At 44.3% G+C, this 15,900-nt stretch overlaps 2 long non-coding RNA genes across 2 annotated transcripts; both read right to left on the bottom strand.

Moving 5' to 3' along the window:
• Window positions 1-99: 99 nt before the first annotated feature.
• On the bottom strand, window positions 100-1,372 carry LOC124849445. Its single transcript, XR_007029878.1, has 2 exons — window positions 1,252-1,372; window positions 100-575 (listed from the first exon to the last, which is right to left on the bottom strand). It is a non-coding gene; the product is annotated as an uncharacterized LOC124849445 (long non-coding RNA).
• Window positions 1,373-12,386: 11,014 nt separating this feature from the next.
• On the bottom strand, window positions 12,387-14,963 carry LOC118288200. Its single transcript, XR_004785821.2, has 3 exons — window positions 14,505-14,963; window positions 13,108-13,172; window positions 12,387-12,565 (listed from the first exon to the last, which is right to left on the bottom strand). It is a non-coding gene; the product is annotated as an uncharacterized LOC118288200 (long non-coding RNA).
• Between the last annotated feature and the right edge of the window lie 937 nt (window positions 14,964-15,900).

Consider the following 15,900-nt stretch of genomic DNA (forward strand, 5'->3'; position numbering starts at 1 on the left):
CCCTCACTAAATGTGCAGACCTGATATGATGGGCTGCATTAGCATTCGTGAGAGTAAACGGACAGACTTGCTGTCTTTTACAAAAACAAAGGCATTGAATCAGGAGCAACCGGACTTTATTGTAGATTGTTGAAGACGTTTCACCTCTTACATTGATTTATAAACAACAGAGCTCCCGGCTGTTTCAGTGACAGTCGTTGAAGCTGTTGAAACGATGGCCTTAAGAGTCACCTGATGTCATGTGTCCATGCCGAAAGGGCAGCATTGTTGGTGGGAGATAGGTGGTGTCACAGACCTCCTCCTCCGTTGATGGATGGTTCCTCTTTTTTGACATAGATGGCTTCCCTCACCCCTCTTTCGAACCATCTGCCTCTATAAGACGCACACATCTGTGTCTTCAAAGGAGCGTCCCCCTTTTTGTCTTGCCCGGCCTGAAGAGTTGGCTCTCCTCTCCTCTGCTGGCCTGTTCTGTTTGATGGTTGTTCGACCTCAGGTGACTCCGGCGTCCAATCGTTACGACAGTCTGGAGCACTGCCCGGGGTGAATACCTGCGTTTCACCACAACTTAGTCAGACCTGAAGAAATGAGAATCTCTTCATGAATACATACTTTTACATTTGCATCTACCCACACATGCCCCTGCCTGTTGTTCTGGAGCTCTTTCCTTTGTCCTTGTGTGCAGATGCTTTAGCAAACCCACTTCCCCTGACTCTCAAATGCACACAATCAACCCAAAATAAGATCAGCACGCTCGGCACTTAAGATATTTAGTCCTTATAGCTCAATAATGTTGTCCCGATGATTGTCCGGGAGACTTGCATTGTTGCTGTTTCCCCTTTGTTCTCTGCTGCTGGCCAAGGATACCCCACCTACTTTGCCCCCTTGCATGAGCCTTGCTGCAAAAGGGAAGCTGCCGTGAAACCTTGGCCGACAGCCCGTCAGTGACTGTTGCCTTAGAACACTGTGAGAATGTACCTCAGATTACCAGCCCATACCACAGTTGTGCAATCACGGCTTGACAAGAACACAGAGTTTTACACCTGTGGCGTGCAAACCTGCTAACTGCCCCCCCCCATTCTCCGATCAACGCTTTTTGATGGATCGTATTTCCGCAGCGCTCTTTGTCCTCTGCTCTCTGCACAGGCCCAGTATGTCCCACCGTTCCCACAGTCGAGATCTTATCCTTGTTATTACCTCAACAAATACTTCTGAATAAAAGAGAAATGTCGCCTGTCTTCATTTCTAACATACCTGCTCTGGTTTGTCTTTTTTTTTCATGACACTGTGGAGTTCTCATTGGTTGACTCCTCAATTTCTTTCGCTCAAGCGAACATTTGAGAGAAAGCTGCAGTGAAACAAAGAAGGCTTCTCCCTGCAGTAAGAGCTAAGATAAACTCCACCTCCGTCGAGTATCTAGGTAACTTGTTTGCTTTGATTGTTTTTCTGCTTCACTTCCTGCTGTGATTCTTGCCAATTTCTATTTTCAGTAGGTGCTTACAGTAAAACAATTAGTCATTTGAGGGTTTCGAAATAACTAGTAAAATAATTAGTAAAATTAGTTGTAGTTAGTAGATTTGTCTTTGGCACTATTTTATGAGACCAAACAATACAGTATGTTGTTTTAATGTGTCAGTTTCTAATGTATAAAAGCCAATATTCGTTATATATATATATATGTTCTGATAACTGTGTCTGCAAAGTCTAACGACAGAATTTATTAGAAACAACAATAAACGTGTCATTTCAAAAGGGAACAAATATCACATCGCAGGCCAAAAAAACAGCTTTCCGTTGTCTCGCGAATTCTCTTCTTTCTTTTTTTCTCTCTTCTCTTCTGAACTTACAGGAGCTGGAGGGGATTCGGTGTCTTAATTGCTCAAATCTCCGCTGACAGATTGACGGGGTTTTGTGTTTACCCCGTACGTAATATCATCCCCCTGTGTATAATATGATGCTGTTAATGTCTTGTGCACGCAACAGCCAGTGGGAGTAGAAGTCAAATAGCGTGATCGCTCATGAAAATAACAATTTAAAGAAGAAGAATATGCCCTCATAATATCTAAAAACACTATGGCTACCTTTACACCAGAAAGAGTTATTTGGACAGTTTGGATTGTGTCTTCTTTATTTTTTTAAAGAAGGCAAGAATGCATCTATAAAACATTCCCAAAGACCATCTGGGTCTTATCACCTCTCAACATCGTTTCCTTCACATCAAATGACCATGGTCAGGAGCCAAGTCCTTTCAAACGTGGGAATTGATGGTAAACGCTGCCAATAAGCTACGTGCTTATCACACGTCCCTCCATATTGTGTCATTAGGCATTTCTCCTATCTTCCTTTTCTGGTGTTAATAGTCCGCCCACGTTCGAATGCGTGTTAGAGGGAGAGAGTTAAAGGGTAAGGTACATTTCGACAGAGATAGAAGTGGGGGTCACTGTGACATGCTGCGGAACTCCTCTGGTTTGACAGCCTTTGAATCTGTCTTGCGGTTATGAAATGATAGAGCAAAGGTCAATAGAAAGGCTCTGGGAAAACGTGCTGTGTTGCATGATCTGCTGGGATCCGCAGAGGTCCTCCTCCGCGAGCGTGACCGCGTAGCTGTATCTGGGGCAAACCGTTTTGCTGACACTTCATCATACTTTGCAATTATTACATAAGGACTTTTTTTTGGCCTATAATTTGGGTTTTAGAAGAGCGGACTTCTGTGGAGGCAGCAGATAACGTCGCAGGAGGAGGAGGAATCGAGCCCTAACACATGATTATTAGCTGCTGGTTATATAAGATGGATTTTCCGTGACTTGGCTAACCCCAGATATTAAGTGGAATCCTGGGAGTGACAGGCACGGAAGCCTTCGAGACGGGCCTGTCGTCAATGCCGTGGCATTAACAGCCTAATATGGGCATTAAAGCTGAGCTGATTTGCCAGTTCGACTCTCAGTTACATTCCAGCGTCTCTCGGTTTCTGTTCATCACGTTGCCGCGAACTCACCTTTGCATTCCTTCCTTGTTTACGGCTCATTTGGACAGTGACAGGATTAGTGTGTCTGAAAGTTTGGGTGGCGCTCGTTTTGCCCTTCACGCCCTCAGAGCACTCACTCAGAAGCTACAGCGCATAACTCCACCGAGGCCAAACAATCCGAAATATGTCTGTTGGTGTCTTTGTTTTTGAACATCTAGGTGCATGCATTACTTCCTACAGGACTGATAATGTAACAAACAGATCTGCACAAAAATGACTTCTTCCCTGGCCCCTGCACCGACCGACCCTCCAACAAGTTTGGTTAAAAAAAAACGGTCCCCCTCTTCTTGTTGTTTTTTTGCGTAATCCTTCTGACAAACAAACAAACCAACCGACAAACACCGGTGGAAGCATAACTTCCATGGCAGAGGCAGTTGCTTGGCTCTCGTGTAGGAATTTTCCTTATGTATTAAAAGCAGCAATCAGTATAATGTACAATATTTAAATTGCAACTAATGGCTTTAACGGTGCTCACAAACCATTCAATGCTTTATCAAATGGTCAAAAGAAATTTGGGGGTTGCCATGTTGTGAAAACTCGTAAAAGTACCAACACAACAGAATAAAATTCATTTGGATTCTTGCATTCAATACTTGATTAAATCCAAACCAAATCAGCTACATCTTTCGGAGTTGAGAGTACGTAAGATGGTTGAAAGGGGGAAGAAGAAAAAACTAAGTTATGATGCACAAATTTGAATTCCTTTTTTTTCTCTCTCTCTCTTTCTAATTTTTGCTTTCATAGTGAACCGCTGGGGAATTTGAACAGTTAATTAAATGACACAGTGTGGGAGGTTTTGAAGGGGAACAGCTAACAACTCCAAAACACAAGAACAAGACATCTAACCCCGTCCACAAGGTCACACGTCAACAGTCTGAGAGGCGTGGGTTTTTGCCTTAATTTTATTAAGATTTTGTGGTTTTGTTTTTGTAAAATCGGCTCTCTAAAAGTTGCTAATTGCTCTTACTGTCCAAAGAAGTGGTGGAGAGCAATTCTTTTTCTTCTGAAATGATGTGGAGATGACGTACGAAGAAGCAGACGATGAAAAATCTTAAAGTACAGAATCCTAAAATAAGTTATGGAGTGTGCAGTTGCAAACGCCAACAGAGGTGAAGCAGCTTATGATTAATATCGGGCTGTTTTCCACTTGCACTTAAAAAACACGGTCTTCTTCTGAGAAAACCATTCACAGGCGACGAAGAGACAAACCATTTCCTGGGAGTTCGCCTCATCCACGTGAGCTTTGACTCACTCTTATCTCACTGCTTGATTCTTGACTGTCCTGGGCTGTTTGAGGCTCTCGGTGAACCGGGCCGGATCATGTGACCGATCTGTCTCCGGGGGTCTTTGATCAGCGCTTCAGATCACACACTGCAAGCGGACATATGCTGCTCTCCTCATTAGCGTTACTGTCCCGGACAAAGGTGACGTGACATCAAAGGTGCTGGAAAAGCTCTTTGATGGGAGAGAAGTCGGAGTCGATTTAGCGACGGTCATATACTCCATGAGATTTTTGAAAGTTTTTTTGTTTTTTTTTTCCTTTGCGTGATTGCATTACTCCAAAACTGTACAAACCAATAATGGGGTCAAAGAACATCTTTATCTAGAAGCTAATTTTGCGATCGCAACATGTGATATGTCTCCGGGGGCTTCTGTTCATAATCACAAACTCAAAACAAACAGTAAACGAGCCCCTGATGTTGTTTTTTTCCAGTTAACCAATAATGTGGATCTGCAGTTTCTTAATAATTCTGGCTAGTCCGGCTTCTAGTTTGACATGGACGTGGGAGCAGATTCCGCCGGCCGGGGCTTTTGCGTAAGCGGGGAGATTCCTCGAGATTCAGCATCTGGGTGCTGCATTCTTGCCGAACCCTCCGCATAACCATCGCAACGGCTCACGAGACACAACAGCTGAACAGCCGCCCGTCGCAGACAGAGTCATTTCCTGCCCCCCCCCCCCCCCCCCCCCCCCACAGTGAGAGTGAGGGGTGTGAGAAACATGTTCACTGAGCTCAGAGTTATGTCCGGAGAGGCGAATGGTAGCGCTGAATACCAAATCACCCCCATCCCACCACGGTGATGATGGTCCCCTCTTCAGCAGACACTTCACTCAATAGGCGGAGGAAGAGAGACAAAGGAGCAATTCTCTGTCTGATAACACAAGAGGGCCTGTCTATGATAAATAATAGGCTATGAATGAAGATGTGCGAGATTTGTGGCCACACGTGAAAATCCAACTCCAGTTTCATCCTCGGATAAATCACAAAATGTGGGAATGTCACAAACCCGACTACCCATGTACACAAATACACTATATACCATATTCAGATTCCCAGACAAATGAACAAGGGAGACTATGTTAAAACCTTACAAACGGTGCCAACCATTGCCTTTATTTGTGAGGTTTCAGGGTTTGGTATTAGAGACGGGCCTGTCGGGGGCGGGTGTCCCGTCAAAGTGGGGACACGCCCTCAGCTTGGCCGCAGACATTGGACGTGGAGGGCGGCGAACTCGGAACCTGAATCCCTGCCAGAGTGTTTTATGTTCCCATTCAATGTGAGGAAGGAGCTGCAGACCACCGAAAGCTGGACAATCTCCAACTCTTTAAATTATATTTAAAGGGGGCAATCTATTTTATATTTTCTGTTGCCAGTGGTATTGTGCACCTTAAAAATCCTTCACAAGGTTATAAAACAGGAGTGTAAAAATGTTCACGTCAGTTAGAAAAAAGGAAGCCAGAACGAATTCCTTCCTGAGGAAAATTACATTGTAGAGGGGGGGGGGCATGTTTAGAAATGGTTGATTGATTGGTGGCTTTGGGTCACTCGTCTGATTTGTGATGCGATCAGCTGAAAAGATGAGGGGGGGTGATAAAGAGAGCAGTTTTAACACAGAAGCCTGGAGGGATGCATGAATAACTGGCTGTCAACGTGAGCTGTAAGTCATAGTCGGGATTGCTAAACTAGTGGAAAACACACACACATGCGGGTGCACTTGCACTTGAGTTTAGGTGTCTCATTGGGAGGTCTCACAGAGGGTAAACGACTAAAGAAAGTGGGAACAGAGTAAAAAAAATTTACGGGAGCAAATGAGAGGCCGGATGCAAGTTTATGGGGGATTCGAGGTGCCTTCTGGAATTAGCAAAGGCTGACGAAGAATTTGTTTGTGTGAACGAGAACAAAACACACCAAAGAAACAGTGGCTGGTTTACAGAGCCAGCACAACAAAATAGGAAACGAAGCCCAGAGCTCTCTGAAGTTTGATTTTTGTCGTTGGTAAAAGTTGGTTGGTCTCTTTTGTCAACAGCAACATTACATAATTTCCTGCCGGATTGTCATAAAATTTGATCTGGGTTTTCCTGGTCCTCAGTGTATGATTCCTATAATTTATTGAACCCATAACCTGCTACCGCCACTGTCTTCGTTTAGCACCGTACAACACTTTGGTCATCTTATATATGAAAATCTTCCAAGTGGTTGCGGTGACCCCTGGTACTACAGTGTACTGTGTCTGAAATCCTCTACATATACACAAGAAATATCATAATTTCAAGGGCTGATAGCAACGACGTTTACGCAAACAAATTAATTCTCCCCAGAGGTTGAACCCTTTGCAGCTAAAGACTCTTGACACTGAATAAATCCTCTTGATTTAAGCACCAATGGAATTTCATCCATCGACCCCCTCGGGGCAATAAACGTGACATGCAAGAAACTTTAAGCCTAACGGTTTCGTATGTTGTTTGTTTAGACCAACTTCTTCATGTTGTGGAATGTGTTGAAAATGATTTGTAATTTGGGTGAATCACCGTCAAAGGAGTCGACTTCTTGATGGATCCTTCGCAACTTTAAAGAATTTAAACAAACAAATAAGGCGAAATAATGAAAATTATTAAATAAGTTCAAAATAATCTGCAACATACCATCACGACAAGAACAAGTATGACATCTTACATCATCAATAATTATTCAGTTTAGTCAATACAGATGTTTTCAGTGTTTGTGCTAAGCTAACCGGCTAATTTTTTCCTTTGAGCAACACAACAAATGATTTTGTTTCTTGCGTTACCCAGCGCACCTGTTCACACTGTGAACAAAAGGAACGGCCGTGAAGTGTGACATTTGCAGCAAAGAAGAAGATTATCCATTTTGTCCCGACCTTTGACCCAAACCTCCCCTCAGCTCCCTCCTCCTCAGGCGAGACACAAAAGGCCGCACAGCGGCTGAGCAAGCTGCCGGCTGATTACATGTGGGCAAACACAAAAAGAGCCACATCATACACATGTTTAGGCAAAAAACACACACACACACCAAAACTCTGGCTTTATGTGGTGCAATGTAAACTGGCAGGATGAGCGTTAATTAATACGCAGTGGTTTGCCGACATATCTCATTCAGGGCTGGGCGCTTCTAGCTCATGAGACCTACCGAGTGTGCGGTTTTCACCTCGCAAAATCGTTACCGTTGTGTATTTTATGAGGTCGGTTATGATTTTTGTCTGTCTCTCACCTCATTTGAAGTGGAGACCTTCCCATAAACCAAAACCACAAGGCTCTCCCCAACGGCCTTGTGGTGGGATGGATATAAGAACGAGGCAAACCTCTTTTAAAAAAAAATCTGCCTGGCCTGGTTTAAAGTAAACTCCTCCTCCCAGATTTTAAAGTCCGGACACCCTCGAGCCAGCTGAGTGTTTTATTTGATAATAACTTTATATTGTTTCGCATTTAATATATTGTTTTACTCGTGTGTGAGCTCGTCGTTGGAGGCTGGTAAAAGGTTGCCATGGTGCTGATGGTGTGTGCGCTGTTGCCACGGCTATGCAAACAAACGCAGATAACTGGAGCGGCACGGTTCAGCAGGTAATCATTAGTGGCGAGTGACCTTTGACCCCCTCCGCCGTGGCGCAGATGGCATATGGTCGCGTCTACCTGCTGTTACTGGAGTCACTGGGCTGTGGTAAGCCAGTGTCGTGTAAATGCAGTGACCAGTTACAATTGTTTTATTCAGACTGGAGACTCGCTGATGGATGAGGGTGCAGGTTTTTCGGTAAAAGGGGAGAACATGTTCTACTTTTTTATTTGTCAATATTTTTCCCAGAGGTATCATGTGTCTATCTGCCTTGTCCAATTACTGTATGTGTGTGTGTGTGGGGGGGGGGGGGGGGGAATCTCCCCTTTTAAACAAACCCCACTATTAAAATGTAATCAGGAAATTCTCTTGGAAAGACCCTGCCACGACAAACAGCAGAGCAAATGTTCGCGAATGGCCCGTTGCTTCTTTTCACGCAGACATTCATCTCCTGTGTGTGTTTGTTTCAAATTCTCTGTTTACCATTCTTCATTAAGAGGTGTTGGCTTTACTAAAGGATTTTCTGTAAAGCATTACGGAGTTTTTTTTTTCATTGCGTTCACTCCCCTTTTTCAATATGTCTTTGTTTCTTGACTTTTTTTTTTTTTCTCGCTGGCATTTCTGCAAGATTAACACCACCTTGTTCCTTAATACTTACCACACCGCCTCTCCCCCCCTTCCCATGTTCACTTGCCAATTAAAATACATTTTTTCCATTTCTTTCCTGAGTCAGACATTCCAAAAAGGATTTTTCTCCGCTTCCCCATTTCCTCTGTTTTCCCCTCTCTCATCTTTCTTCTTACCCGCCGGCATGCCTTCTCTCACCCTCCTTCACATCTGAATTCTGATCTGGTTTATATTCTTCCTACCTTTGCTGACAAAAATAATTTATTTATCTGGGCATCTCAGAAAGGAGTGAAATGCCAAATTCCCTCCTCCGTTTTTTTTAAAATTTATCTTGAGTTGCTGGGAAGTTCTGTTCATTACGGCCAGACAACAGTTGCTTTTTTTTTTTTTTACAACTTTATTTTACCATGTCATCAAGCCCCAACTGAGACAACAGTAATTTGTTTTGGCAAGCGACCCACAAAGATAAGCTTTCGACGGATGGCGACGGCTGCAGGACTGTTGTTAGACGGTATTTCTCATCTGGTCCAAGAAGGTGTCTGACACCAAATTTCCAAATTTGCTTTTAATCCCATTTGATATCGTCTGAATAATGCAAGTGTTGTTCAGCATAAAGCACGTACAGTGAATTGAGCTGCGGAAGGGTTTGTGTGTCTGCATGTTGGATTAATGAGACAATGATGTTGCTGTGATGGGGGGATGGAGACCGGAGACAGAAGCAACAGCTGAGAAAGCCCTTTCAGTTTCTAAGTTGGTCTGTCTACTGTCTGTCCGTGGTTAAGCTTGGCTGCATCTGTTAATGCCCACACCCCGACTGACTTTAGGGCGGTGTAATACCCAAATATGCATGTAGCTATTTTGGCCAATCTAGACAATCTTTGTTAAGCTGTTTGCAGAGTTCTTTCATGTGGAGTCGGCGGGGGCCGAGCTCGAAAACACGCTGCTCCTGTTCTAAAAAAGATGATCTAATAGCTTTGATCCATTCCCAATGCAGTGCTGTACTTTGTTTTTCTCGCACTATCACTTACAGGCAAGTCATATCTGTCTGTGCCGTTTTTTTTGTTTCTGTTGCCTGAAGGAAATAATCACTTTACCACAATTGCTGCCTTTCAGACGTGTGCAGAGCTGTACTTATGAATTCCTCCGGTCTGGGAGGTCACATTGCCAGAAAGTGAGGGCAGGATGTGGCAACAACGTCTCCTCTGCAGCGTCTACCTGAGTGCAACTCTCATCTGCTGTCTTTCTCCTCCTGCTCTTCCTGTGTGCTGCTGTTTTGCACCCACCCACACACTGCAGGCAGAAATGAAACAAATCAGTTGCTGCAACCGAGGAGGGGGAAAAAAGTCTGGGAGAAGCCAAATTCATATTTGTGGGCAAAACGAAGAAGATGTTTCGTTTCACACTCGAGCTTTCCACTGCAATCAGCGGGTCTGTGATTTTAAACTCAAGTATTCCCAGTGCCCTACTTTGTCTTTCCTCGGGGTTTCTCACCATCTCATCTGCTGCATTTTTCCTGAATGTCATGTCAGTTTTTCCCCCCGTTGGTTTTCTGGTCAGGAAAGACGAACCAGAACCAGCTGTTTAAATGTAATTAACATCCATAAGTGTCGCCCCATTTGAAAATATTAGTGCACTGACGAGGGGGCTGACGTTACCCCTGTTGCTGACTGTAGCACCAGAGCTGTCAAGGAGGGCTGTTGTTTTTGGCTGATTTGTGACACGAGATGCAAACAGAGGTGCTCGTGTGCGTGCGTGCGTGTGAGCCTGGAGGAAGGCATTTTACAAATGACGTTTCACTGGGACAGAGAGGAGTTGAACAACATGTTCACTTGCTCACCTGAGACATCAGAGTACATAGCTCCTCCTGGGACATACGTTTACTGCCCTGATAGCTCTGAGGAACCTGAAGAGAAATTATTACTTGTGGAAATATTGATTACATTTTTTTGTTTGTTTCTCAAACACTCACACTCTATAATTCACTTACTGTACCAAAAAAAGCTCCAGCAAGTCCATTGATACTTGTTATGATTAGTTTTGTTTTCCTTATTATTTATGATTTTTTTTTTGCATTAATAAAAAGATTTGTGGAAAAACTGTATCATCTGTATTTTCCTGGGGAAAAAAAAAGAAGAAGAGATACAAGTGGATGAATAACATACTGTCAATCATTTTACCAGCTTCTTATTTGATTGAGCTGAAAGTGCAGATTTGTCCAACAAAAAAAGGAAGAAGATTTTTTGGCAGAAAAATTAATGCAAGGTAGACACACGTTTTAACTCATAGATTTTCCTTTAGAATATTGTAATTGTCATTCGCAATCATTATAATCAACCCTTCATTTCATATCATGGAGGAAAGCCCTGCTTCCAATGCTAACGTCACATTGTCAAATAGTGTGACAACGGACCATCATTCAGCGAGGGCCACACACCGCTTCCCCTGCGGGCCTGTTTGCCATGTGTTGCCTTTTAGATTACAATCACGGCAATTAGATCTCGCGGACCAATTCTGATGTCGTATTTTTATCCCTCCTCCAGTGTTTTTCTCTGTTGCCAAAGGGGATTAGGAACTTATCTTTTAATGCTGCCCCGACGTCAGCTCTGCACGTCATCCCGATGTCTCTAGGTGAATGACTTCCAGCGCCAACGTTTGGGAATCCGCTGTTCCCACTCTGTCAGGCCACAGAGGAGATGTTTGTCCTTTTTGTTAACCACAGTATAGTTGCTGTGGCAGAAATACCAGCAGTGGTTGGAAAGGGGGGGGGGGGGGGGGGGGGGGGGGCATCTTTAAGACGTGGGTGGCGTGTTAAGCATCTAAATCAACCCCGAGCTATTGGGTTGTTCCATTTTATGAGGTGCGAGACCTTTGCCGCTCCATTCAGTCACTTTAACTCTGAGGTCACCGCAAACAAATTTGAGATCACACCAGTGTGCGACCGAGGCCCGCCGCCATTACGCCGGCGCACGGGATGATTTATAGAGTTAATGAAAGCATGACATCATGTATTGAATAAGCCTGCTGTTAGCCTCCCCCTAACACTGTAAGTGGTAACATACACGCTATCTACCTAAGCAAATTAGCGTTTGCCGGTGGCGCAGAGACTCAGAGCTTCTTTCTTTTTTAACAGTACATCAGGTGCTAGTTAATTACAAATTGCACAACACATGACAGATACGTTTTGTACCGAAGCCCTTTATAAGCAACCACAGAAGACAGGGAACACTTATCGACTACGGGGAGATTACCGCGTAGCCCTCCTGAGCCCGAAACCCATTCATTACGCGGAATCTTCTCTCAGCGTAAACAATGGTTTACAACTAAGAATCATAAACAGAGAATTTGAGGGAACCAGCAATCACGCTCTGTAAGGATTCAGCATTTTGAAATTTTGCACATGTAGTCTTTAAGGCCTTGTTGAAAGGGGACATTTCCTAAGAAAGATTGTTGGATTTTTTTTCGTTCTCACGAAAATGATCGCTTGCATGAAAGCGGCTATCAGCATCCACCAGGTGTTGTCGTTCAGAAATGGAGCAGAACGAGGGAAACAAGGGTGCAAGCGGCGAAAGAGACTCAAGGACATTATTATTATTATTATCAGCACGAGCTGTTCGGCTTTCTTCTACAGAACCAAAAATCTAACCGGGACACCTCATCGGTCACACTTCCTCATTCATACCTCCGTGTTATGAGCTAAAGGGTGGAAACGGGTCATTGTGGTCACCCAGACGGAAAGGAAAAGTCTGGGATGTTATCAAAGTCAAAGATCTTAACATAACAGCACAGGCCTGAGCGGCAAGCCTCATAAATGAACAGCAGCAAACATTTGACGGCGCAGTGGCACATATAGTCACAGGCACGGGCGTAACACGGGGGGGGGGGGGGGCAGACTTGCCAGGGCCCAAGGGTGGGGAGCCTGGAAAGCCTGGAATTGGTGTTTTCTGAGTAATTAGTGTCATAACATGAATTCAAAGTCGTCTCAATACATTGGTTGAGGGCCCTCGCGTCCTTTACAAAATGGTTTGGTCCGCCCATCACGACTCAGCGCGAGAATCTGTCGGCTCATCTACTGAGAAATGAACGAGAGGAAAAACAAACCAAGGGAAAACAACTGTTAATTTCTTGCAAAAGAAAGGTGGCTAGCTATTAGCGAACACTCCTACTACGACAGCTAGCTAGCAGCTACTTAGCTGAGATCGACACAGCTGCTGTTGCCAGCTAGCTAGCTAACTGTAACTTTTACTACCTGAATACAGTAGGAGTTAGCTAGCTAGCTACTATTAGTACACACAGTATCATAGCTGTTTGGGGCCCCACAGAGACTGCTTATGAATAGGGCCCGGAATTTGTTGCTACACTCCTGGTCACAGGAGAAAAACACTTACATAATGAAATACCCCCCCAACCACCCTCTTTGTTACACTCCCCTGGGCGACATAAATGAGGGGAGAGGAAAGGACATCTTTGAAACTGTGGACAAGAGACTGTCTGTCTCGCTAACACATTAACCTCAGGGAGTCATAAGAGAGTTTACTGCCGTACTCTATACCCAGATCGCGCAGCGGTCACTTCTTCGACACCGCATTGTCTCCGCCCGCAAAAACCTTTTACCTCCTTTCTCCGCTCTGCAGCAGCTCTTTGTGACAGCGGCAGCTCCCTGCGATGGTCCAGCCTGCCTGCGTGAGGATGAGATGATGCTATCATTGGATTGAATCAATGTCCTCGGATTCAATTACTGGACAGGCCAATGATAATTCTCAGAATTTTTCAAGGAATAAAGCTGTGTTCTAGAGAGTCATATCATGAATACAACCTCGGGGCATAGGTTGAAACAATATCACATACACTTCCACCCTATAAAAAATGTTCTTTAACAAGCCCCTGGGGTCTAGTTAGAAAAAAAAAACAGAGCCATGTTTCCTGACCCAGTCATGACTAGACCTTTTTGTTCCAGTGGCTCCGAAAGCGTTCGCCCTCCCCAGGTCACGGCTGAACTTCTCATATTTATGTTAGCTAAACTGTAGGCTGGCAGGCTAATTCGCCGGTATGTGTTTTCATTAAGTCTCCGGGGGGCCCCGGGGTAGCGCTCCCTCACTAACGCAGCTCCTCCTGAACTCTGACCCCGGCTGTAATGGGAAGGCTGGCACAGAAATGGGGGTCAAGGCTTCAGAGTGGGCTCGCTTTTTAGACTTAAGGTAACAATTTGAGGAGGCGTGACAGGTTATGTAACCGTGCCGCTGGACACTAATGACTCGCCGGGGCCTGAGGAATGTCCACTCTCAATAGGTCTATTTTACATCAGCTGCTGTTTGCGGCAACAACTTTGGCTTTGGTGTGGTGGGGACCGGACAGATCCTGCTCTGTGTGATGGATAAGAACTATGTGGGGCATGTGACCAACCACTGGCAATGTCCTCAGCCATGGGACATGAAAACCAGCATGGAGGAACGTGCCATCCTGTCATCACTTCTTTTTCTTCACGCCTTCCCTTCCCCTTCCATCACGTCAGCACAAATACTCATCTCCGCATTTTGGAAAATGAAGACTGCAGGCTGACAATGAGTCTCTACGTACCAGCCATCGCGATGCCAAGAGTGCAGAACAGAATGAGTCAGTTAGTCGACTCGACAGACGTTCATCAGCTAAATCTAAAACGTCTCTTCTCCGTTCTAATATCACAGAAGCAGTTGATGAAGATGTTTTCTCAAATACTTTATATGCATCATCAATGGAAATAACAGCCACAGCCCTAGATGGCAAACACGTCCTGGGTGTGTCTTGGCTTTATTCTCCTCCTGCTGCAACACAAAGTTTTTGAGGAAGGCGAAACGTCTCACATGGTCTCATATGGCGTCCGCTCCACACGAGGTGTGAACTGAGGCCAAAACCACAACACTTCACCACCAGTTCCTTTATTGTCTGGGAATGACTCTCAGCTGTGTGTGTGTGTGTGTGTGTGTGTGTGTGTGTGTGTGTGTGTGTGTGTGTGTGTGTGTCTGTCTGTTTACTTGGGGTCAGCGCAGGCCTCGGTTTCCCAGCGGCTTCACAGTTTTGGCTTCAACAAGCCCCTGTAGCTTAGGTGACACATTTCCCATGGAGTCCAGGTCTTCGCCACGCTGATCTCCTCTGCGGACCATAAATACCAGTACCAACCTCTGCTCACTGGCTTGTCTTTTTGTTTAAAAAAAATAAAATGATTTGATTTACAGGAGAACAACAGAGAGAGAGCAGAAACTAAAGCACCCGCAGGTTGACAACACTTCAGAGAGTGATGAATTGCATAATGGGATGCTTTGAATTCTTCTCTAATGGAACGCATGCAGGTTCAATGGGTAGACAAACAGCTCTCCAACAGATTAAAACAAGAAAAATATGTGCAGAAAGCTCTCATAGCCCAAGGGCAGCTTCACATCCATGACAGAGTTGTGTGTGTGGGAAAGAATCAAGGCTCACCTGTAGCACAACCAAGGCCGAAAAAACAAGCAGCAGGAAAAAACCCACCGGCAATCACAGAAGAGATACCTAAGATTTTTGTGTGTTTGCTTCCTGTGTGTGAATATGAACTGTGTTTTGTTGATGTTTCTTCTAGGGGGTCAGGCGGGTACAATATCCAGTAAGACAGTAAAGGGTTAATTAAGTGCAGTCAGATTTGAGGAGAGTATAACATTAAGTAACTTCTTCCTCATTCAGTCCGAGTTCCTAACTGACAGACAGATGTCAGGTGGTTTAACACCAATGATAGTTTTATTATTACAATGCTCATGTTTAACCATTATCCCAATTTAATCACTATTAACTATCTGAAACTTTCTTTCTCTCTTTCTTTCGAACAAATTAAAACAAAAAAGCAAGTGTGACACTGCATACATGAAAAAACACAAAAAAACTTCTTTTTTTTTATAAAGGAGCAGGAAGAAGCCAAAGTCATTAATTCCCACCCCCTGTTCAACTGCCTATAATTACTTTACAAAATCATCAGCTATATAAACACCTATTTACACCAAATTATTAAAATTCATACCTTGATCAAAATATTTACAAAAGCCAACAAAGAAAAAAGGAATATATACCACTCAAAATCCCCTACCCTGTTCTTGCTTGTTTATGTTTGGTTTTCAATGCTAGAAAAGCATTTAGCAGTTTTATTTATTGTTTATCAAAGTATGGACTGAGTCTACAGTGACCGAAATAAACTAAACTAAAAAAACACTACCCTCATCCCAATATCCTTTTTTCTTTTTAAGTGTATCAGAAGGCGTTTGTTTACATGTGTGCACCTACACTAATCGGCCCCCCTTGAACGCATCACTCACCGGCTGGCTGCTGCTGCGCGCACCCACGGCTCCGTCCTCTCCACCGACTTCATTGGCTGCCACCGGCTGCGCGTCATCGCAGGGGGCGGGT

The sequence above is a fragment of the Scophthalmus maximus genome, chromosome 17, assembly GCF_022379125.1.
Source record: "Scophthalmus maximus strain ysfricsl-2021 chromosome 17, ASM2237912v1, whole genome shotgun sequence".
Lineage (NCBI taxonomy): Eukaryota > Metazoa > Chordata > Actinopteri > Pleuronectiformes > Scophthalmidae > Scophthalmus > Scophthalmus maximus.